This window comes from Pinus tabuliformis, chromosome 4_1, assembly GCF_031772625.1.
Source record: "Pinus tabuliformis cultivar Carrire ecotype Pingquan chromosome 4_1, CPIR1, whole genome shotgun sequence".
NCBI lineage: Eukaryota > Viridiplantae > Streptophyta > Pinopsida > Pinales > Pinaceae > Pinus > Pinus tabuliformis.
This window is the reverse complement of record NC_142303.1, coordinates 593585970-593608555: the sequence shown is the minus strand read 5'-3', so window position 1 is coordinate 593608555 and position 22586 is coordinate 593585970. Positions and strand designations below refer to the sequence as shown.

Genomic DNA, 22586 nt, shown 5'->3' with positions numbered 1-22586 from the left:
GCAGCTTCAGGGTTTGAGTTGTGGGATTTTGTCGAGAGTGTAGTACAACCAACTATTGATCTTTTTCAGCTAGAATAATTTAAAAGACACAATTTAAAGGCCAAGAGGATCCGTTTTGATGCAATTAAAGACCACCTTATACCTCATGTATCAAGGAAGAAGTTTTCCTATGAAATGTGGGATTCCCCGATAAAACTTTACAATAGCACCAATGAGAATAGGAATATGGTGTTATGTGAGAATATAAGGAACACCAAGATGACCAAGATGGACACAATGACCTCATACCTTACCAATATCACACAGGTGAGATGAGTTGGTTGTAGTGGGAGAGGTTATTGTAGATGACCAATTAGTCAAAACAACTTTGAGTGGTTTTCCCAACAAGTGGGATGGATTTATTGATGGCATTGTGGATAGAGAGCATCTTCTAGAGTGGAGGATATGGATGATTTCATCCAAGAGGAGTGGCAAGAGTAGGAGCCATCATGGTGGTGTTGATGAGGAGGAGAATGTTTCCCTCACAGCCAAGGGAAAGAAGAAACCCAAGAAGGGGTCTGCTAGTGAGACCAAGTAGTAGAAGGGGAAACAGAGTACAAGATAAGTACATGAGAAAAGTGAGATGTTTTTCTTGTCAAAGTATGGGTCACTATGTCTTTCAATGTTCTAATAAGAAGGGGAATAAGAAGGCTGTTGCAACATTAGCCGAAGTGGATGAGTTTGCCACCATATTTGGCACATAGTTTTTGTTAGTGGTGATTCTAGCCACTAGTGTTACATCTCCTAGAGTTTGGTATGTGGAAAGTGGAGCTTCTCGCCATATGAAAAGAGGAAGATAGCACTTTACATGTCTTACATAGACTGGTATAGATTTGGAGATGATGCTTGGAGATGATTTCATTGTTAGAGCAGTAGGTGTAAGGACTATATCCTTTCAGAGGGAGTCACAACCTCCCTTGAAAGTGATGAAGGTCCTATATGTTCTAGGGATGAAGAATAATATGATTTTGGTTTCCAGTATTAAGGACATGGGATATATGGTGGTGTTCTGAGATGGACAAGTACTCATTTATCCTAGGGGACCCAGTATCACTTTTGCTATAGTGATTGGAGTCCACCATGGGAGACTCTATGGGTTCATGTTTCAGCCTACCATAGCCTTAGTGTCGACAACCAACAACAGTGATTTGTGTGAGTTATGATGGACAAGTACTCATTTATCCTAGGGGACCCAGTATCACTTTTGCTATAGTGATTAGAGTCCACCATGGGAGACTCTATGGGTTCATGTTTCAGCCTACCATAGCCTTAGTGTCGACAACCAACAACAGTGATTTGTGTGAGTTATGGAATAGGATAATGAACCACTTGCACCATGGAGCATTCAGGGTACTAAGGGAGATAGTTACAAGTTTACCAAATTTCAGTATTGAGAATCATGATGTGTCCAAGGGATGTGCTTTGGGAAAGTTCACCAATACTCCTTTCCCAAGTAGCGACAACAAGGTAGTAGGTATTCTTGATTAGATTCACTCTAATGTATGTGGGCATATGTCTTTCATCTCCTTGAGTGGATTTTCTTATTATGTCATTTTCATTGATGACTACTCCAAGAAGACCCGTTTTCTTCATGAATACCAAGGATCAATTCTTCATGAGGTTCCAAGAGTTTAAGGCTCTTGTGGAGAACCAAACATGGAAGAAAATCAAGGTCTTGAGGACAGATAATGGGGGGGAGTGTACCTCCATTGAGATGAAGGAATTTTGTGTGAAAGAGGGAATCAGGAGAGAGTTCATAGTGCCATATAACCCCCAACATAAAGGGGTGGAAAAGAGCAAGAATAAGGCCATATTAGGGGAAACGAGAGCCATGTTACATGATCAGAGGCTACCTTTATTTTTATGGATTGAGGCTTGTAACATTGTAGTATATTTGCAAGAAAGGAGTCAACACAGAATGTCGGGGAGTAAGACTCCTGAGGAGGATTTTTCCAGGAAGAAGCCTAATATTAGGAACTTTATGATTTTTTGGTGCCTTACTTATTCACATGTCCCTGAGGAGAAGAGGACAGATATGGAACCTGCCACAAGGAATGCAATCTTTGTGGGTTATATCAAGACCTCCAAGGCCTATCACATATATATTCTTGCCAAAAGGAAATTTGTCCTCTAGCAGGATGTGATGTTTGAGGAGGATAGGGCCTTGAGGAGGTCACAAAAGGATGATCATGTAGAGAAGTAGGCTCCTTAGCAGGGGAGTACACTACAGGTTTCTAGATGTTCAGGTTCACAGGAGTCAGGAGGATTACCGACTTTTGGGGTAATAGGTTCACATATTTAAGGATCACAGGGCACAATTTCCTAGAGTACAACTTCATTGTAGGCCACAAGGGCATCCTTATCAGGATCACAGACTCCAAGAGAGGATGTTCGTACACCAGTACAGGAGGATACTTCAGGGAAGAGGAAACCAATATGGCTTAATGAGACCTTGAAGGAAGCACAAAGGTGAGTGGGAAGACCCAAGTGGTCAATTAGGGAGAGGATACCATTAGAGTTGTTTGGTGGTTATGTGGATAGTATAGTGGAGACCAAGCCATCTAGCTATGAAGAGGTTGGGATTCAGAAAATCTAAAGGGATGCCATGTTGGAAGAGTATGCTTCCATTATGAAGAATGATTTTTGGGAGATAGTGTCGAGACCTAAGGGGAAGTCAGTGGTGACTTCCAAGTGGCTTTAATATATCAAATATGTTGTGGATCATAAAATGGAGAAGTTCAAAGCTCGATTTGTGGCACGGGGGTTCTCACAAGTAGAGGGAGTTGATTACAAGGACACCTTCACACCAATGACTTGATACACCTTGATTAGGGTAGTGATCTCCATTGCAGCATAGATGGGTTGGAGGATCCACCGGATGGACGTGAAGATTGTCTTTCTCAATGTGGTCATATAGGATGAGGTTTATATTGAGCAACCATAGGGATTTGAGGTGCAAGGGAGAGAGTTTCATGCACACAGGCTTAAGAAAGCCTTATATGGTCTGAAGTAGGCACTGAGAGCATGGTACTCGAGGATTGACTCCTACTTGCAACACATGGGTTTCAAGAAGAGTGATGTGGATCCAAATATATATTACATTGTGGTTGGTGAGGATTCACTCATTCTTATATTGTTTTTTGATGATTTATTAATTATAGGAGAGGAGAGAATCATTGAGCACTACAAGAGAGATCTTGATTTTAGAGTTTGAGATGACTGATATAGGATTGATGCACTATTTTCTGAGTTTGGAGATTTGGCAAGAGGATGGGCATATCTTCTTGGGCCAGGGCGAGTATGCAGGGGACATATTGAGGAGATTTCATATGGAGGACTACAGGCCTATGGCCACACCAATGATTATTAACTGGAAGAAGTTGCATGCTACTAATTTGAAGTTGGTAGACTCCACTTTATATCATCAGTTGATCGGGTCATTGATGTATCTAGTCAACACTAGACCAGATATATGTTTCACAGTCAACATGTTGAGTCAGTTTCTGATGGAACCCCTAAGGGTGCATTGGTTGGCTACGAAACATGTGTTAAGGTACCTACAAGGCACAATGGATTATGGACTGGACTATGTCGAGAGGGATGGAGTCAGGTTGATGAGTTGTACAAAATCAGATTGAGGAGACAGTGCTAGTGACATGAAGAGTACATATGGATGTTTTTTCATGTTGGGTTTGATAGTGGTGTCATGGTTCAGCAGGAAACATAGATCAATGGCATTGAATTCCACGGAGGTTGAGTACATTGTAGCTAGTTAGACCAGTTGCGAGGCCATTTGGCTTCACAAGATGTTGCGTGTCTTATTTGTTCAGCAGTTGAGATCAACTACAATTTACTGTGATAATTAGAGTTGTATTAAACTCACAAAGAATCCAATATTTCATGACAGGTCAAAGCATATTGAGATCAAATACCACTTCGTCCAATATTGTGTTCAAAGAGGGGCAATGAAGCTAGAGTACATATCCACAGATGAACATGTTGTAGACATTCTCACCAAGTCCTTTCCAAGGGGAAAGTATGTCTACTTCAAGGATAATATCAGAGTGTGAGAAACACCTTCCTAGGTAACAGGGAGTGTTGAAAAAGGTACCAAGAAGGTATTTCCTAGTGATTTTTGCGTAAGCCTAGGAAAATAAACGAACCACCTTTTTAGTGTGACTTTATGAGATCATTAAAGTCATGTGACCTTTTAGTCACTCATGAGGTCTAAAAGTACATTGTACTTTTATAATATTAAAGTAACTTTATATTCTTAAAATGACTTTATGAGGCAAAAAGTACATGGTACAACAAGTTATTAAAGTGACTAGAGGGGGTCATTAATGAAGGGGGAGACATGAGGAGGGGGTCAATGTGAGATTAGATCTCCACCCTTGATCAAGAGAAGTTGAGATCTAATCTCAGCCCTTGATCTTAGGGATAGGTCTTCTCATCCTTATGGAGACTAAAAGGGGGAAAAGAAAAATGGAGGTTGATATGTTCTTCATATGTAGATTTGGAGAAGAGGATAGGAGGAGAGGAGAAGTTGAAGGAGAAGGTTGATATAGCATGCATTTGTAGCAAGGAGAGATCATACAACAACCTGAATTTCTAGGCTGAAAGTGTGGCATGCAAATTGAGAAGGTGCAGGAGGTGCAACATTCTGCTCCAGCGCATTTTTCGAGGTAGACACAACGTGAATTTTGGGGGATCTATGCCACATTTATTATTGGACTAACAACATGAATTTCCAGGAGGAAATTGTCAGAATGAGGCATGAATTTCAAGGGAATAAAGCTTCATTGTTGGCACCAATTTCAAGGGCCAAGAGTGTTAAACTGTGGCACAAATTTCAAGGCGAATAAGTCTAGACAGTGACATGAATTTCAAGTGCAGAGGTGCTATATTGTGGCATGTATTTCTAAACAACAACATGTTTTCCAAGGAGCTAGCCCAAATTTCTAGGAGGGAGATAATTACCCTTGTTGTGTAATTAATGTTGTAAATTTCTCTGAGAAAAAACAAATAAAAATCCTCTTCCTACTGGTTTTCCCTTCAGTGTTTTTCCAGGGTCTGATTGACCAAATATCAATGTCTAAATTTTGTTCATGCTTGTGAAATTTATCAGCTGATTTGTTAAAAAGTAGTGGTAGCTTCTAGTGTTTTAATTGCATTTATATTCAAGTTTAAATCTCAACAATGAACAATGGGGTTTGGGCATTAAAATTGACATGCAAAACAAATTGAAACTGAGTGGGGCTACATGACACAAATTTTCTACAAGTACAAGAAGAGATCCAAGCCTTTTAACACCACACAAGGTTATATTCTAACTGCTCGACGACATAACTATCCTCATGGGTGATAAAATTTACATTAGTTTTCCAAGCCTATAAAAACCCAATAAACTATTCAACATATTTTGATTAGTTTACAAGTTCTTCGATGAAAATTATAGCACTTTATATCATATGTTCTGTGAAGATTCCTCCTTCTAAGTATTCATTCTAAAATCAAAGTTGGAATTCTTGCATTAGGGTTAAGATCTACATAAACCTTTGATCCCATTACATGATTCTTAACTTGGATAGTTTGTCTTTGCTTACATATTAAAGATTATTTCCCAAATATTGATGCAAATACAACCTGTGGGACTAAGACTCTCTGAGGTCCTCTAACCACTTTTCCATGAAATATCATTACAAATGGCATTACAAATTCATTATATCACAAGTAACCATACTTTAAAGATTATTTCTAATATAGAGTTCATTCCTATTGGAATTCCAAATCAATGACCAAGCACAATTATACAAGGCTTCAACTCATCAATCATTAATGTTCAACGACCCATCATAATGCCATCCATGACCCCTAATATACATTATCATTTCATTGAAGAAAGAGAAATACACTTATTTGAATTGTTTTAATCTTTGCTTGAAACTGAAGAAGGGAGAATCGCTCACCACCCAACCATAGGCTTAAATACACTGCGTTTTCTTGTATCAAGCCACTCCCAAGCTAGATTCAATGCCACAAGAGGAAGACTCACTCAATCATTAAAATGGGTTCATTACAAGTTATAGTTATGAAGGAAACTATCGATGCACATAAATCAAAATGTTGAGCCATGGTCTATTACAAATCACACAATTACCTCAATAAGCATGCACAACACTAAGGAGGCACTTCATTGCTCAATAATCCCTCAACACCTCCCCCTTCTTAATGCTTCTCATGCCTACTTAACCAATTCATCGAGAAAACTCGTGGCCATCTCTTTCCATCTCAAGTTAAATACTTTTATCATTGATTTCTCCACCCAAAACACGGGATTTATAGTTTCTCATAGATTTTTGTCACACGTAGGGTTTCTATGCACACATTTTCACTTAGATCTCAGTATCACATCCCCTCGTGTGTCTATATCTCTTTTCCCACAAGTTTCTCCCTTAGTCTGCGTTTCCACATTCACACTTCCTCTCCAACCACACTCCCTACATGAGATTTTGTGGTCCATAATATGTATTATGTAGTCAATTGAAATATCTAGAATGACAATTCACCCATACCTATAGAAAAATATCACACCACTCCCATCGCATCTTATAACTATAGGAAGTTGGTAATTAAACTACCAATCCCTTTCTTAACTGATTTATGGGAGAAATGGAAACTAGCCTTTTAATTATGAGAAAAATATTTTTGATGATAATTAATTTTCCCAATTCCCCTCATAACTTCATCTCATGGCATCAAATTATTTGTAAGCCTTCCCCCTCCTTTCAACTATTGGAAATATTTTAAAAACAAAACTTATTACATTATTCAAGAGTGTATCAAAATATCTATGTTGGCAATTCCAACCATACAAGTCATAGTTACAATTACAAAGTGTGGTTAAAAAAGGGGTGTAACATGAACCTTCTATAAAGGCTCTTGATCAGTGGTTGACATGAGCACCTACAATTTTTTTTTATAACTTATCATGTATTTTCTCTCCCAAACATAGGTCAACCTTACAAAAGAGAAACACTTGTTTTCAATCACAAATCTAAGAGAACTACTTGACCTAAAACAATGACACAAGCAAATTAGCTTAAGGCATATGACATAGAGAACGAGAAGGAAAATGTGGGTTTTTCTTAGTCAAATGGGGAGCATATGATTGAGGATCCCCATTTTACTTACAACTATGTGCAGGAAATGCCAATTGGAAGAAAATAATATATGCAATATATGAGCTTCAATATTGGGAGTATTTTGAGATTGTGCACTTACTAGATACATATATATTTGAAATTGCATCATCTTCTTTATAAAGGCACATTTCATAAAAAAGTTGATACATTTGGCATCAGGAAAGATCTTATCACTTCCAAAAATGAAAAAGCAAGAGTTGCCAAAAACAATTAGTATAGAAAATCCATGTCCCTTGTTTTCTTTTAAAGAGAGTGACATTCCATAAATTTTGAACAAAAATGATCTATCTATGGTGAGGGATGTTATATTGGGTGTGAAGGAACCTTTCTTATTTGACTCGACTCTACAATGTTGTTTCACTATAAAGGAGCATTCTAGGATTGAAATTGCATGATCACATGAACCTTCTAAGAGTATGTGGATTATACTCTACTCTTTCTTCATTATATACGTGAACCTTTTAAGGGTATGTGGATTATACTCTACAACTTGATGTGAAGTCACTGGTGATTGGGTGATTTGTTAAGGTACTCCTTGACGTGAAGTCACTGGTTCAATTCCCCAACCTGATCGGGGTGATAGATTGGACATGATGAAGATGTAGTCCCATTAAGATTACACAATATTTTTTTGTCCCATAAACTATCTTTAACCTTGTGAACATTAACATAATTTTCTTTCTTTCTTTCTTTCCATATGCTATCTACTTCCATCTATATACTTTGATGGGAGTTTGAGCTTCAATACTCCCGTGGGAATTCGCCAACGAGCCCGAGTACAACTTGTTCCGAGTAGGATTCATTCCTGCCTTTAATTGGAACTGAAACCTAGGCTCCTTACGTGGCCAATGACCCTTCTCCTTTTCTTCGGCCTGAACATTTATTTTCCGTGCTTTAAGTTGTTCGACGGTGTTTTCTTCCTTTCGAGACTATACTATAAAATCAATTAAGTGTTGGCTCACGACACCAACAAACTTCAAAACTCTGCATTACGTCCCTTCGGGATTTCGACCTCTCCCCGTCTCCACTCTTCTTCTCCCCATCTCCACTCTTCTTCTTATCTTTGGTACATGGACTTAACTAGTCCCTTAACCCATCATTGCAGTTCTACTAGCTTTCATCTTGCCATTACAAACACCTCTTGATATCTGTGCACACAGGCTATAAAGGTTTTCCCAACGCTTGCTCGTTACTCTGGACTCCATATACGGTCATTCAGACCTTCACACAAACTTACTTTTATCACATAGGAAATTTATACATGAACATAATATTTACAATTAGCAAATATCCCAACAATAGAATAATATGGGGGCACCTGTCCCTAATACTAACTCACTGCTTGTTAATACTCGTTACCTCTACACAGGCCCATTTGCGCAAATTACCAGCTCATCAAAACAACCTATAGCAAACCAAAATTTTGTTGATTTTGTTAATAGGATTACATGAAATTTTACAATTAGCAAGAGTATTAAGGAAATTAAGCATGTTAGAATGGTAATCAAGTTTGTTCATGATTATAATGAAATTTCCTTTCTCAATTTTGAGAATAACAATGTTGGGATCATTGTTTAGATTATTTAGGGCTTGAAATTCTTCTTTAGGTAAGTTAGGTTTTGAGGGTTCTACATCTTAGAATAAAGGAGCAATGACAAATTTCTTTAGCTTCATGGATAGAAAGGAAGTGAATTGAATTTTCCATGTTACAAAAGATATCTTCATAAGGGAATCTTGTGGAGGATGATGGCATAGTTGAGGCATTTTCCAAAAGTTTGTAGGTGGTGGTGTATAATGTAATATTAGAAAGGTTGACTATCAAGGGGGTAGTGGTATAGGAGAGTGTATAAATGGAGTTAGGAGGGGGAGGGGAATATTTGCATGCAATGGGGGAATGATGAAGATATTATCGTCAAGAGAGGTAGTATTGATCTTGGATGATGAGATATTTGGGATGTCAAATGATTGGTTTTGGAAATTTTTTGAGTGGGGTTTAGACAAAGATCAAGGCATAGAATTGTGAGGTGAAGAGGGAGTTCAAGGATGGGAAGTAAAGTTATAGTTGTGCATAGGGATGTGAAGCTTGTCACTAGTGGAAGGGGAGTGTGGAGAAATGGAGCATGAGTGTATAAGAGTGTATGGAATATTTCATTTTTTATCCTTGACATAGTTGGTTTGATCACTTGACTATTTTTAAATACACATATAACATTTCCATGTACAATATGTATGAATGATTATTCTTCATTAAACTTTGATATGGAAAACTTGTTATAGATCAATGACATCCACATTCATGCAACATTGTAGGGTTCATAAGTAGTTCTAGATGTCATTATTCAATGCAAATTATTCAATTGAGGAACACTCTAGTGACAAAGGGTTATTTATGAAAGGAAGGCACCACCTAGTCTTTTGTAATGAAGAGGCAACTTAATGGCCATTTTAATGACCTTTGCCTAAGTGACATGCATCTTCATGGGGTTATGAGAAATACCTTAGACATAGTGCAACATTTGTTAGATTCCATCACCTTTTGCCTAGTCACTATAAATATTTCATTCTACCTTCACTTGGGTGCACCCTTGAAAAAAAATTAATTGGAATGTTATTATATATGTGTGTGTGGTAATTTTTTAGAGGAATTCATTCCATGGATTGGATTCTTCAAAATGTACACAAAAAGTTCTGAAATTGAATTTAATTCAATCGTCCTCTTTTTCTTGTAAAAAATTAACAAACAAACAAAAAACACTCCAAACTTTTGCCCCTAAATTTTCCCACTTCATGCCCAAGAAAGAGTTTTGATAACACCTATAGTAAAAAAATTCCAAAAGATAGAAGATAATCCACCATGAAAATTTCCAAGATAAGCCTAAAATACCAAAGATACCAAAAACATTTGCCATAGAATACATCAAGAATATAGAGAGAACAACCCTCAAGGTTGAGTAACAACATCAAATACTCCTTATGGAAGGAATCACTCCACAATCCATGCTTGCTACAAGATAATGCAACTCAACACACCTCACACCTCTTATACAACAATACCCATGTATTTATAGAGCCTTGTGAGTATTCCTAAGGGTCTTATGCCAACTACCAAATAATAATATTATTTTCCTTTATTATGGCCCATTAAATTCATTATTCCCTTGGGTACCTTCCTAGGTACCCCATATTTTTTTTTTGACACAAATGAGTAGAATTGGTATTAAATCTACATCCAAACACAACAAAATATTTGGGAAATGTTTACATTTTGATCCAAGATGCAGGTTCTTTAGAGGAGAACAGAAGAGAATATCCAAAAAAAAATCATCTAGGAGACTACCACTTACATACATTTTACAAACCAAACTACAAGTATATGCATGGAAAAATTGTCCAAACAAATAAATAACTTTACAAAATGAGATCCTAATTCAAGGAAGGGGATCAATTGACATCTTATCCGATTAGAAATCGAAAGTGTTGCATTGTTCATCCTCATTCCTTTGGGATTGCAATTCATATCCAAAAAAATCATCTAGGAGACTACCACTTACATACATTTTACAAACCAAACTACAAGTATATGCATGGAAAAATTGTCCAAACAAATAAATAACTTTACAAAATGAGATCCTAATTCAAGGAAGGGGATCAATTGACATCTTATCCGATTAGAAATCGAAAGTGTTGCATTGTTCATCCTCATTCCTTTGGGATTGCAATTCAGCCAGTTGACGACGTATGGCATCGATATCATCTTCATGTCTGTTCACTTTAGCTTGAATCTTTTGCATTTCCTCAACCAAAATAAGGATAGTATTATACTGTTGGAGAATCTACCATTGAAGGTCCTGGTTCTTGACTTGATAAACGACAGGGGGGTGCGAACAGGTATTGCATGTACTAGTGCATCCCCAAGCAACTAATATATATCCAATTCTCTCCATTAGGGTCAAGAAACCATAGTGGGAACTAAATTCCAGAAGTGTGAAGCGACAAATGGGTCAGGATAATGAACCTAAAGAGCCGATAGATAGGAGGGAAGAGCCCAAAACAGGTAGAGGAGCATGCAGAGAAGAGGAGGCTACACTCGAAGGAATGACCAATGCAAAGGGAGGGCTAGGATACATGAGGCACAAGAAACATTTCAAACCAAAAGACCACTTGTGCCCCTAAAAGACCACTAACATGCCAAAAAGGAAATATTCCCTTTAATTTTTGAAAGAGGAAATTAGAGTCGAAATCAGGATAAGGAATTCCCAAGGGTACATATTTGAATTTTCCTTGCCAAAATTCAATCCCGACACAAAGCAGGAGGCTCTTGCATCTGACGAAATCCACTTCATTGTTGGTGTCTATGTGAGCTTGGAGAAGCCCCCAGCCACCAGAAAGACTAACATGACTCGCAAACAAAAACCAGCAATCTAATACCTCCATCCTTTTTATTTTAGCTCCTTCCATGGATAAAGCCTTAGGCCTTGGAAACTCACAAACCACAGATATTGCATCAACAATGAAATCCGTTAAATCTAACCACCCTAAATCATTCAGAGAGCTTGGTACAAGGGCGAAACAATGAATGAAGAAATATCTAGCAGTTGATGTCGCTACATGTGAGGGATGTAAGGGTGTGTGGCATGCACGCCCTTCACTAGCCACCTCAGCCATGATGACAGGCCCACAATGCCAAATAAAAAACATATAACTGCTAATATTGGAGGATACGAGGGCTTATTAACGAATGCCTGAGAAAACATTAAATGATATTTCCCATTATGCACATATCCAACTACACTAATGTTAAGAGAAAATAAAGGTTCATGAATGGACAATTTCATGGAATAACTTTCCATCTGAACATATCATTAATGTCAAACTAACATGCTTAAGGAAGACAAGCTTGATTAACCTGTGCATCCACGTCCTTGTTTTGACTTCTTAAAATGTGATAAAAGGCCTTATGAGAAAATGAATCCATGATACTAATAGTTCTGTTGAGAATGAGGTTTAGATGGTTGTTCTTAGGAAGAGAACCCCTTTGAAGATGCTAAATAGTGATAAGGGAATCACCTAAGATCATTATCTTGGATACATCCCGATCTTTAGCTAATAGGAGGCCAAATAGGAGCCCGTACATTTTTGCAAGATTGTTCGTCCTCTTGCCTAGTCTGCATGAATACTTTACTTCTTGGTTTCCTTTGGGATTTAAGAGCATCCCTCGCCCTCCTGCCACCCCTTACCCCATATAGCCTCTCTGGTTGGTGCACTTATAGTGTGTTCTAGCATCGTAACATGTGAAACTTGTAATGACCCCACTAGTCAATGCCAACCAAAACCAATCATGCTGCCTTTGCAAACAAATACAAAAAAATGAGAAAAGATTCAAAGGAAAGCCGAATTTTAAACACACTACTAAAATGTAAATTAATGGATTACAATCAATTTACCTGGTCTCTTCCCTACCAAGGATTCATAATCACAACATAAAGAAAAATGAAAAAATTAGTATCAGTTGCAAACTTCTAAAACAAATTAAAATCCACCATACATGTAAAGGAATTGAATTCGACAATTGATAGCATCAAACAATAAGGCATATATATGGGGTAAAGAGCATCGATGCTTGTATGGGTGTGAAGAACTGAATTATGAAGTGATAATTTTATTTGGTAAATTTTATTTTTATATATTAGCATATCATAGTGCACCCTCTATCCTAATACACTAGTGCATTTATAGGTATATGGCACACCAATTATTAAAATTAAAAATAATAATGATGCTTACATTGGTGCACATGATAGTGTTATGCACTAGTGCGGTAAAAAAAATCTAATGCATTTGAAATATTTTTCTTTTTTCTTAAGAAATCATTGATAATTTTTTTAATAGTTTAACCTACCTTGGTGCACATGGTAGATTTACAATCTAGTGTGGTTAAGTCCATTGATCAAACCATTTTATTTTTTCCCTGATATGTCTTGTATAATGTAATCCATTGAGTAAACCAATTAGAATTTTTTTCCCTTGATATGTTTTGTATAATGTTTTAATCTACTTTGGTGCACATTATAATATTGTACACACTAGTGCAATTGAATCTATTAGGTGCACTAACATGAATAACAAAGTTACCAAAGTAACGAGAATCATAACCTTAAAACGAGAACTCTAGCCCAAAAAAACCCTATTTTGGGGAAAAAAACATGAAAAACACCCAGAAAACGAATAATGTTGATGTTGCATTAGCATTTTTTTTCGGGGGGTTAAAATTCCCGGAAAAATTAATAGCAATGGCATTAAAAACTTAAAAAATTGTGCAATAAACATGAAAAAATACCCCAAAAATGAGAAGTGTTGATGTTGCATCAACACCTTTTTTTCTTTTTTACAGCTTAAAATTCCAAAAAAAAAAAAAACAATGGCATTAAAAACTAAAATTTTCATACAATAAACATGAAAGAACACCCCGAAATCAAGTGTTGATGTTGCATCAACGCTTTTTTTGTTAAAATTCCAACATTTTTTAGAAATGGCATTAAAAATATATATCATGACTCCGGAAAACCTTAAAAGTTTGACATTTTTCAACCATGGCATCAAAGATAAAATATCATGACTCCAAAAGACCTTAAAATTTCGACATTTTTCAGCTATGGAATTAAAACCAAATATCATGACTAAAAGAACATTTAAAAATGAATACCTAAATCAAAGAGTCATTGTACCAAGAGTAATTTTTTTTAAATGTTAAAAGTATATCACTTTTAAAATTTTAGCCTAAGGCAACTTGACACATTGCAACAAAAAATTAAAAATCAACCATTAAATTGACAAGCAGTAGAGGCGGGTTTAACCCATTGCAATAAAAACTTAAAAATCAACCAAGAAATTAACACACAATGGGGGTGAACTTCATCCATTGTAAAAAAAACTTTTAAATCAACTATCAAATTGACACATAGTGGTTTTGGGTTGTTGATGATGATGATGATGGTGGTGGTTAACGTCCGCTGAGACCAAATTGGTCTATGGGACCTATAATTTTCTTAGTTCTTAATTGTCTGGCTTCTCATCTTTCTTGGCGAGATTGGTGTTGTAGCTTTCTTTTTTTTTTCTCTACGGTCTTCCAACTTCCTTTATCTTGCATCTCCTTCATCTCTTCTGGTTCTTGGGACATTGGTGTCTTAACTTCGCGATCTATTGTGTTCGTCCTTTTGAAGATAGTCGGAGAAGAAGTTTGGTCTGGGAGATCTGCTTTGCTGTTAAATGAAGATTTATTTTTTGTAGTATTCGAATCCTCATAACTGTTGATGCTTGAGGGGTTGTCGAGTTCACTTTTTTGCTGTTGGGCGGGGCTTTCCCCCTGCTTGTCTTGAGATTTGTTTCTTTCTTGCCCGATTTCTTGCGATTCAGAGTTTTTTGGAGAGTATTCTTCCTTGATGACAATGTAATGTTCTTTTTGTGCTCCTTCCCACCATGTAGATCTGTGGTGATTCTTTCCAACATAATTTTTCTGGGAGGCTTTTGGGCAATTTTTGGCTAGATGGCATGTCTCAAAGCAGGATCGACATCTAAAGAGGACACTTTCATAATCGAGTTTCTGGTTCCACATAGTCTTTACTTGTTATGTTTATTTCAGTTGGGAATCCGGCGCTAAAGTCCATTTCCACACAGATGCGTGCATAGGTGGTTCTGGCATATTCCTCTGTTTCTGGGCACCTACAATGAAATTTCCCAATTGCATTTCCATTGGATTTTAGCGAGGAGAAATTCCAAAGATGCAAGGGTAGGTTTGGCAATCTCACCCAAACTGGTGTTGAGGTTATGACTGTTGTTGAGGGATCGAATGATGGGTTCCTTGGCTTCATGAATAGGCCTAAGTTTTCCCAAAACCAAGGTCTGAAATCTAGAATGCATTGTCTGCTTTTAGGGTCTTCAACATCTACTATGAAGAAACCCCTAGCACAGGGGTAGATATTAATTTCATCAGAAATGATAGGCTTTCATACCTCCGAGATCCAACTGTGGAGAGCTTTCAACTACGGCCAAAAACCATTGAACCGGCAGATTAGGGCACTTTCAGAAAACTTCAAAGCCTCATCGAGTGAGGCCTGGACCACCTGGACAGTAGGAGCTGGGGCTTCACTGACGATATGGGCAGGAGCTTTCCCCCTAAAGGCAGATGGAACTAAGCCAACAAATATCTTCGCGAAGCTGGGAGCCATCTGGATCAAGGCCGATCGATGATTCCCAAGCTTATGTATGCCCCTACAGAAGAATGCGATTTAAAGAAAAAGAGATTTGATTTGCAAAAATTTCTCGCACCCAAGTGCCGGAAGTTTGATTTCTTTCACGGCAAGCAAACGGCAGAGCAGGATCTGCCTCCTGCAAACAACAGGTTGCTGCGACAGCAGTTTCAGAAAATAAAATAGAAACCCTACAGATATGAAAACCCGTACACGGTCAACCCAAAGCGCGAGGGTTCGAGTTGCACGCCCTGCTCTCGCATCGATCTTTAGATAAAACACGTATTCAGAACCCTAGCAGGCACCCGATCTGGAAGACGTGAGGGCTCTAGGTTCGATCTTAAACATATCAGATGCATGCTGAGAAGGGTGCGAACAAGCTATAAAAGAAAGCATGCCGATGCACCCAAAGTCCACATAGGAGAACTCTATAAATCATAGGAGAGGTCTCGATGGTCACTCGTCGAGGCGGTATCAATGCTCTTTTCCGAAGGAAGAAGCTAGGACTTGAGTGCGGACCACCAAACTTTTGTGAGCGGGAACAAGAATGCGAGAAGAAGTTGCGGCAGAAAATGATCAGAAATCCGGGAAGAATGCAGGAAGAAGTTGCGGCAGAAAATTATCAGAAATCCAGGAAGAAAGCGGGAAGAAGCTACCGTAACAAAAGTAAAACAAGATTATATTGAGGGGTATTAAAAAGGTTTGTCGAAGGAAGAAGCCAGGACTCGAGTGCAAACCCGCCAAACTTTTGTGAGCAGGAACAAGAATGTGGGAAGAAGTTGAGGCAGAAAATGATCAGAAATCTGAGAAGAATGCCGGAGTTAAATAAATAAAAATGAAAAACAAAACAAAACAAAATTACTAATAATAATAATAAGTTTAAAAAAATCAAACATAATTTTTTTTATAAGAAAACAAAAAAAAATTAAGTATAATTTTTTTTATAACTATGTCGATATGCGTTTTCTTTGTGGGCTTGGGGTGAGCAGACACTGTTCACCCCAACCAATCACAAATATTTATTTTCGTCATTATCACTAATCAAAATTTGACATGTGATCTTCCCTTCTTCGTCCTTTTCATTCCTCTCCAGCTCGCCATTAACTCAACGTACTCAACCACAGGTGTTAACTTCCCGCCTCGAAAGGTGGTCGTACTCAGTGTAACGGGAGGAATCGAGCATCCTCTTTCTTTGTTGATGAAGCTTAACCCTCTCATCTATGATCTCGTTCTCTATGATAGTGTTGGCATTCCTAGAGTTGCAGCTAATGCTGGTCATATCAATACTCGAGCACAGGTTGCAGGATATATGGGCGATGATCAACTGGGGAAGGCACTGGAAGAATCAGATGTTGTGATAATTCCTGTCGGTGTGCCTCGTAAACCTAGGATGATATGTGACGATCATTTCAATGTTAATGTTTGCATTGTCTGTACCCATTGATGCTGAGGCTTTCTAGAAGGTTGGAACCTATAATGAAAAAAACTCTTTGGTGTCACCATGCTTGATGTTGTTCGAGCAAAGACTTTCTATGCTGCCAAAGTAGGTGTCCCTATGGAAGAAGTGAATGTCCCTATTGTAGGAGGACATGCCGGTGTCACTATCCTTCCTCTCTTTTCACAGGCTACTCCAAAACCAAATACTAATCTTTCAGATGAGGATATCAAAGCTCTGACTAAGCGTACTCAAGATGGAGGAACTAAAGTTGTCGAAGCGAAAGCTGGAAAAGGTTCTGCAACATTGTCTATGGTGTATGTTGGAGCAATATTTGTTGACGCATATTTAAAGGGTTTGAATGGTGTGCCAGATATTGTGAAATGTACATATGTTCATTCAAACATTATTAAATTTCCTTTCTATGCCTCAAAGGTTAGACTGGGTAAAAGTGGCATAGAGGAGGTTGTGAGGTTGGGCCCCATCTCTGCTTTTGAACAACAAGTTTTGGAATAAATGAAATGAGAACTAAGTATTTTATTGAGAAAGGAGTCATCGGTTATGCCCACCCTGCTCGAAATAAAGGCAACTCAAAAGTAGCCCACCAAACTGGCCCGCCACAACAACAATAACACTCATGCTAATTAGCAACCACTAGTTCATTCTCCCATTTTTTGAACCACTATAATTTATTTTTTTATAACAAAAATGGATAAGTTTTATTTATCATAAGAGGTTGGGCATGCCAAACGACCTCAAGTACAGACAAGTGCAAGAAATCTGGCTCAATTGAGTCCTCCTAATCTAACTTTCGTGTCTGAGGCTAACTATTGATTTTAAGGCAAATGGCAGGCTGAGAGATCCTTGCTTTGTTGAAGTCAGCTTAGAGTTCTGTCTATCTTTCCTCTTTTCTTTGATACTTAGGTACTTTCCTGGATTGCTAAATAACCCACTTAGACTATGTTCTGCGGTCGAATTACAAACCCGCATATATTTAATTAGTTTAATTAAAGCTTGTCTTCTCCACCGTACTCGACCCCACAACATGGTAACCCCCACCATAGTCAACACTCGATAGCTGTCGAATCTTCCCCTACCTAGATCCGACGCATATCGCATCCAATGCTTTCCGACCTTTATCTCCTCAGGAGCGTGCGATATGGGTGGTTTTGTAATGCCACGCGTCGGCCCTTAAGAGGCATCACGTCCAATTCATTCAAAACTGCCAAGCAGCCAAGAGTGGTGCGATGAAACCCGCTTATCGCTCCCAATGAAGTAACTCCCCTTCGTTTGCAAAGCGCGATGACCGTCAGATCGAACCTGCCCAAATTAGAAAATTATCGCGACACTTGGTGACTTAACATTAACCAGATCAGTCTCTGTACCCGGTCCCATGACCTGGATAAGTCCCTGCCATGAAAAGTGTGTGATATCCGTCAGATTTTCCCCTGCCCAGATTCGACGGTAATCAGCAGTTTTGACCTACCACGCGTCAGGCTGGAGGCTCATCGCGTCCTATTCGTGAATTACTGCCAATCAGCCGAAAGCGGTGCGAAGAATATTGCTTACCACTCCCCGCGTCTTTATCGCCCCGCTTATTCCGGCTTGCGATGGCCGTCGGATCATCCCCCGCCCTAAGTCTACGCATCTCGACCATCGAAGCCTTATTCTGAGTGGAATCCTTTCTGCTCCCTGATATTATTCCCATCCCTGCTGGACATGAGGGAATCTGAAGACCTGTCGAGAAGTGGGCCTCTCTTCCTCGACAGTGGAAGTCTGGCTGTGCCGACCATTGATCTGCGAGAATCTTTCCTTGAACAACACTCCTAGCCTGTTAAGGAATTGGGTGCCTTTCAGCTTCTTCTTCATTGTTCACCATCGTACCTTGGGGTAGCAGGCATCCTTTGTTAGCATTTATATCAGCTTCCTTGTTCTGAGCTCGCAGGACATGATAGAAGGAGCATGAAGAGAAGTTTTGAGTCAGCTTTCTTATTCTTTCTAGGGTCTTGTTTAGAGTAGAGCTATTGAGTTGATCGCCCTTATTAAGGGTTTTAATCAAGGTTTCAGAGTCCTCGAATATTTGAAGGTTTTCCCCTATGTTCCTTTGAGCCAGCTGACATGCTTTGAGCAGACCTAGGATCACCGCCTGGTTTTTGGTGCTTTGTCCTAGTCCCCAACAATAATTGTCATGTTTCTATCCATCTGTTGAATAAATTATTCCTCCTGCCCCTGATATCCCCGGGTTTCCTTTGGAGGCTCCATTGAAGAAAATCGTGACTTTTCCCTGATTTTTCCACCATTTTTTAAATTCCACCTCAGAATTCCGGAGTCACCATTCTGGGTTATGGCTAGGCAAGTGGATATTCTTCTTGATGCTTACCCATCTTAGGGACTCACCTAGCCAGCTGAGCTCTTCAGGGAGTAGGGAGTTGTCTGGCTTATGGGGTCTATTCTCAAAAGTTTCCAGTAGCAAGGCTTTGGCCTTGGCAGTTACTATGGTGGTGGATAGGAGTCTGTTGTTGAAGGTGTCTTCATTCTTAGCCAACCAGATTCCCTAGCAGATATATTTTGGGATTTCATTCAAGATTTTAGTCCAAGTTGAGCTGTTGTTCAAAAAGTGAGGATATCAATCTTTCCAAGTTACGAAAAGATTAACCACTGAAGAATGTTGAGGGATTTGGGCGTTGAGCCCCATGATTGCTTGCATCCAGACCTCTTGAGAAAAGGGGCAGTCAATGAACAAGTGATTGATCATTTCCTGGTCCTTGCAGCAGAGAGGACATCTGTGAGGACCTACGATTCCTCTTTTCTCTAAGTTTTCCCCTGTGAGGGTCCTTCTGTGCATAAGAGTCCAACTGAAGAAGTTGATTTTTGGGAGTCCAAATGGGTTCCATATGTGGTGCCAAAGCTTTGTAGTATGGATTTGATGTTGTTGTTCTTGGAGAGCTGCAAAACCCTGCCATGTTGAGTAAGTTCCGGTCTTCCCCCAGCCCCACTTGTCCCTCGAATGTAGGTGCACAGGAGCCAGTCTAGTGAGTTTATCTAATAATTGGTGGAGTTGGGGGAGCAACCAATCAGGGGGGAGATGAAGGTCCCAGTTGCTCTAGTTCCCTTCTGAGTCCCATGTACAAATGTCAGCAAGTTTGTGAATACCTTTTTGGGTGAGCCAGTTGCGCAAGTCTGCTATATTTGGTGCAAGGCTTAGGGGTTGGAGACCCATGATCTTGTCCTCCCATAGTCTAATTCTTTTCCCATTTCCTGGTATTTTGTAAAGTTGTTCTTTGAAGAATTTCCAGCCTTGGCTACACAACTTCCATAGCGTGGTTCCTTTGTGAGAAGCTCCTTCATCCATATTCTTTATTGAGAGTCTGTGCAGATATTTTTTAATTAGAACTTGACTTACAGGGTGTCTTTGGTTTGAGAAGATTTTCCAAAGGATCTTCCCTCCCATTGCCAGATTGTCCAACTCAGGATCTCTTACTTGAAGACCACCTTCAGGTATTAGCCTTTTCACTATGTCCCAGCTTACTATATGGAATTTTTTTTTGTTCCCCTTTCCTCATTTCCATAGAAAGTTTCGAATCAGCTTTCCTAACTGATCGGTGACCATTTTTGGAGCTAGAAGGAAGGAGGCCTGATAGATAGGAAGGGATGAGAGGACTGACTTGACCAGGGTGAGCTTCCCAGCTGTGGTAAGCCACTGTCCTCCCCAAGCAGTCATTTTTGCCTTGATTTTGCTCATAATTTCCATCCAGTGAGGGGCCTTGGTAGTGCCCAAGGTTAAAGGCAGGCCAAGATACTTGAATTTATCCCAAGATACATATCCAGTGAAGCCTAGGGCTTGGGCAATCTTGAGAATAGATTACTGGTCTACAACCCAGCCATACACTGCACTTTCTATTATTGACCTTAGCTCCGGAGACTCTGCAGAAGCTTTGGATTACTCCGCTGAAGGCTCTTGCTATTTTAATAGAGGCTCCTCCCAAAAGGATAGAGTCATCTGCAAACAAGGCATGATTTATTGGGGTTGTTCCGGGTATCACCCTGATGCTAGGAAGTGTCCCGTTGAGTTTCTCATCAAAGAGCTTTCGGCTTAGAGAGTCTGCCATCAAAATATACAGGAAGGGGGACAGAGGGTAGCCTTGCCTGATTCCCCTTGTAGCTTTGAAGTAGTTTGCAGGTCTACCATTTACTAGAGGGGCTATCCAAGGTTCTCCAATGCATGCTTTAATCAATTTAACAAATTCAGAACTAAAACCAAATGTAGAAAGAACTTGGAGAAGGAAGGAATGTCTTACTCTATTGAAGGCGTTCGCCATGTCCAGTTTGATGAGCATACCTTGCTCTTTGCGCTGGTGGCTGGAATGGATGATTTCCTACGCCAGTATCAAATTGTCCAGAATATGCCTTCCTTTGACATACCCTCCTTGATTGGGAGAAATGAGTTTGTCCGGGAGAGGTTTTATTCTATTTTCCAGTAGCTTGGTGAGAATTTTGTAGGACGTGTTGGAAAGCGAATATATCAAAAGTCTCTGGGTTGGCTTCTTTGGGAATTAGGGCTCGGAAGGTGGAGTTTGTGCTTCCTCCCACTTTAGCTTTCTTAAGGAATCCTTTGATCATTCGGTGCAAATCAACCTTGATGATATCCCAGCAGAGTCTATAGAAGTGTATTGAGAATCCATCTGGTCCTGCGGCTTTGTCTAGTTCCGTCTTCCATATGACATTGTTGATTCCTTATTCAGTGAATGGCTTCAGGAGAGTTGCATTGTCCTCCTCGTTAACCATCCTTGGAACGTGCTTGAGGAAGTCATGCTCTTCCTCATTATCCTCCACGCCTTCTTCTTTGAACAACAACTGAAAATGAGAGGTTGTCGCCTCTTTTATCAGAGATGTGCCTTTAAGAACAATCCCTTCTGGCGAGGAGTTTCTAGAGAGGTGGGTTCGAATTTTCTTGTGGAAGAAGGTTGTATTCTTGTCTCCAGACTCAAGCCAGAGATTGTGTGACTTGAGCCTCAAGTATTCTTCCTCTTCTCTAAATGTCCGGAGGGTGTTGATTTGGTGTTCTTGCTCCCTATGAATATCTGCTCTAGTTATGTCTTGTGTCTCCAGGCCCATTTGAAGATCCAACAGCTGCTTGGTGCTCTGTTTTCTTTGGGTAGTGGGGGAGATTGTGGGCTTTTTTATCCATTGCTTCAGGGTTGTTTTGGTGGCTTTTATCTTTTGCTCCCAAACATAGTTGGGTGAACCTTGAACATGAATGGACCAAGCCTTGATCACTGTGTCCAAAAACCCTTCCCTGTTTTCCCATAGTGGACAGAATTGGAAGGGGATTGGTCCCAGGTTTTCTTCTTGTTCCATCAGAAGGAGGATGGGCTTATGGTCTGAGTTCCACTTTGGCAGATTTTTTGTGGAAATGATTGTCTTCTCGGAGAGGAAGGAACTCTGAAGATTAAATCTGTCTAGCCTGGCTAAGATATGCTCCTCTGCTATTATGTTGTTTGTCTAGGTGTATAGCCCTTTTTTTGTCTTGAAGTCCATTAAATCCCATTGTTGTATCCGGTTTTCCACTAAGGGGAGGAAGCAGTCCCTACTGCTAGTTCCTCCTCTTTTTTCCTTTGGGTCTAGGATTAGATTGTAGTCTCCAGCAATGATTATATTATT

At 39.3% G+C, this 22586-nt stretch overlaps 1 pseudogene; it reads left to right on the top strand.

Annotated features, from left to right (window-relative positions):
• The first annotated feature begins 15942 nt into the window (after positions 1-15942).
• LOC149177364 (malate dehydrogenase, mitochondrial pseudogene) lies at positions 15943-17441 on the top strand (annotated as a pseudogene).
• Positions 17442-22586: the final 5145 nt, after the last annotated feature.